The 3,201-nt window shown below is 38.8% G+C and overlaps 1 non-coding gene across 1 annotated transcript; it reads left to right on the top strand.

Moving 5' to 3' along the window:
- Window positions 1-726: 726 nt before the first annotated feature.
- On the top strand, window positions 727-834 carry LOC130937246 (small nucleolar RNA R71). The gene has a single exon (XR_009068471.1). It is a non-coding gene; the product is annotated as a small nucleolar RNA R71 (small nucleolar RNA).
- Window positions 835-3,201: the final 2,367 nt, after the last annotated feature.

The raw sequence follows: 3,201 nt of genomic DNA on the forward strand, positions 1-3,201 counted from the left end.
TTCACTTCCTCTCCTTCCTCTCCAAATTCGGTCATGGTGATGGCCTTGCACTCTCCTTTTGGATTTTCTTCTGTGTTGCTTGGGAGAGTACTAGGAGGGAGTTCAGTAACTTTCTTGCTCAGCTGTCCCACTTGTGCCTCCAAATCCCTAATGGAGGACCTTGTTTCAGTCATGAAACTTTGAGTGGTTTTGATTAGATCAGAGATCATGGTTGCTAAGTCAGAGTGGCTCTGCTTAGAACTCTCTGTCTGTTGCTGAGAAGATGATGGAAAAGGCTTGCCATTGCTAAACCTGTTTCTTCCACCATTATTGTTGTTAAAACCTTGTTGAGGTTTCTCCTAGGTAATTCACCTCTTCCATTGAAGGGTTCTCAGGATCATAAGCTTCTTCCTTAGATGAAGCATCCTTAGTACTGCTTGGTGCATTTTGCATTCCAGACAGACTTTGAGAAATCAAATTGACTTGTTGAGTCAGTATCTTGTTCTGAGCCAGAATGGCATTCAGAGTATCAATCTCAAGAACTCCTTTCTTCTGATTGGTCCCATTGTTCACAGGATTCCTTTCAGAAGTGTACATGAATTGGTTATTTGCAACCATTTCAATCAGCTCTTGAGCTTCTGTAGGCGTCTTCTTCAAATGAAGAGATCCTCCAGCAGAGCTATCCAAAGACATCTTTGATAGTTCAGATAGACCATCATAGAAAATACCTATGATGCTCCATTCAGAAAGCATGTCAGAAGGACATTTTCTGATTAATTGTTTGTATCTTTCCCAAGCTTCATAGAGGGATTCTCCATCCTTCTGTCTGAAGGTTTGGACTTCCACTCTAAGCTTACTCAATTTTTGAGGTGGAAAGAACTTTGCCAAGAAGGCATTGACTAGCTTCTCCCATGAGTCCAGGCTTTCTTTAGGTTGTTAGTCCAACCATGTCCTAGCTCTGTCTCTTACAGCAAAAGGGAATAGCATAAGTCTGTAGACTTCAGGGTCAACCCCATTAGTCTTGACAGTGTCACAGATTTGCAAGAATTCAGCTAAAAACTGATGAGGATCTTCCAATGGAAGTCCATGAAACTTGCAATTCTGTTGCATTAGAGAAACTAATTGAGGCTTAAGCTCAAAGTTGTTTGCTCCAATGGCAGGGATAGAGATGCTTCTCCCATAGAAGTCGGGAGTAGGTGCAGTAAAGTCACCCAGCACCTTCCTTGCATTGTTGGCATTGTTGTTGTTTTCGGCTGCCATGTCTTCTTCTTCTTTGAAGAATTCGATTAGGTCCTCTATAGAGAATTGTGCCTTAGCTTCTCTTAGCTTTCGCTTCAAGGTCCTTTCAGGTTCAGGGTCAGCTTCAACAAGAATGCCTTTGTCTCTGCTCCTGCTCATATGAAAGAGAAGAGAACAAGAAAATGTAGAATCCTCTATGTCACAGTATAGAGATTCCTTGAGGCAGAAGAACAGAAAAATAGAAGAAGGAGGTAGAAGAATTCGAACTTAATCAGAGAGAGTTCGAATTGTGCATTGAGAAGGAGTGGTACTCCATAAATAGAAGGATGTGGGAAGAGGGGAAGAGAATTTTCGAAAATTAAGTTAAAGAAATTGAAAACATTTTGAAAAACACTAATTAATTTTCGAAAATAAGAGTGGGAAAGAAATCAAGTGATTTTTGAAAAAGATTTTGAAATTAGAAGTCAAAAAGATTTGATTGAAAGCTATTTTGAAAAAGATTTGATTAAAAAGATATGATTGAAAAGATATGATTTGAAAACAATTTTAAAAGATATGATTTTAAAAATTAATGACTTGCCTAACAAGAAAAGATGATTCAAACATTAAACCTTTCTCAACAGAAAAGGCAATATACTTGAGATGTTCAATCAAATCATTAATTGTTAGTAAGTATCTTTGAAAAAGGAAAGAAATTGATTTTGAAAACATTTGATTGAAAAGATATGATTTGAAAAAGATTTGATTTTGAAAAACTTTGAAAACTTGAAAAAAATTGATTTGAAAACAAAATCCTCCCCCTTGTGCCATCCTGGCGTTAAACGCCCAGAATGGTATCCATTCTGGCGTTTAACGCCCAAAATGCTACCTTTTTGGGCGTTAAACGCCCAACCAGGCACCCTGGCTGGCGTTTAAACGCCAGTCTGTCCTTCTTCACTGGGCGTTTTTAACGCCCAGCTTTTTCTGTGTAATTCCTCTGCTGCATGTTCTGAATCTTCAGTTCCCTGTACTATTGACTTGAAAATAGAACCAAGATCAAATAAACAATGCATTGCAAGACACCAAACTTAAAATTAGACACTAGACTCAAACAAGAAACATAAAATATTTTTGGTTTTTATGATTTTGTAATTTTTTTGTGCTTTTTCGAAAATTATATGAAAAGAAAATAAAAGTTTCAAAATTCTCAATTTGGATTCCAGGAATCATTGCAATGTTAGTCTAAGACTCCGGTCCAGGAATTAGACATGGCTTCACAGCCAGCCAAGCTTTCAAAGAAAGCTTCGGTCCAAAACACTAGACATGGCCAATGGCCAGCCAAGCCTTAGCAGATCATTGCTTCAATAGCAAGATTGATAGAAATCAACAAGCTCTTGTGATGATAGGTTGAAACCTCGGTCCAATAAGATTAGACATGGCTTCTCAGCCAGCCAGACTTCAACAGATCATCATGAAACACTAGAATTTATTCTTAAGAACTCTGAAGAAAAATACCTAATCTAAGCAACAAGATAAACCGTCAGTTGTCCATACTCAAAACAATCCCCGGCAACGGCGCCAAAAACTTGGTGTGCGAAATTGTGATCACTACACAACTTTGCACAACTAACCAACAAGTGCACTGGGTCGTCCAAGTAATAAACCTTACGCGAGTAAGGGTCGATCCCACGGAGATTGTTGGTATGAAGCAAACTATGGTCACCTTGTAAATCTTAGTCAGGCAGACTCAAATGGGTATGGTGATATACGAATAAAGCATAAAGATAAAGATAGAGGTACTTATGTAATTCATTGGTAGGAGCTTCAGATAAGCGTATGAAGATGCCTTCCCTTCCGTCTCTCTGCTTTCCTACTGTCTTCATCCAATCCTTCTTACTCCTTTCCATGGCAAGCTTATGCAAGGGTTTCACCGTTGTCAGTGGCTACCTCCTATCCTCTCAGTGAAAATGTTCCTATGCTCTGTCACAGCATATTGCTAATCAG

The sequence above is a fragment of the Arachis stenosperma genome, chromosome 6 (assembly GCF_014773155.1).
Source record: "Arachis stenosperma cultivar V10309 chromosome 6, arast.V10309.gnm1.PFL2, whole genome shotgun sequence".
NCBI classification, from domain to species: Eukaryota; Viridiplantae; Streptophyta; class Magnoliopsida; order Fabales; family Fabaceae; genus Arachis; species Arachis stenosperma.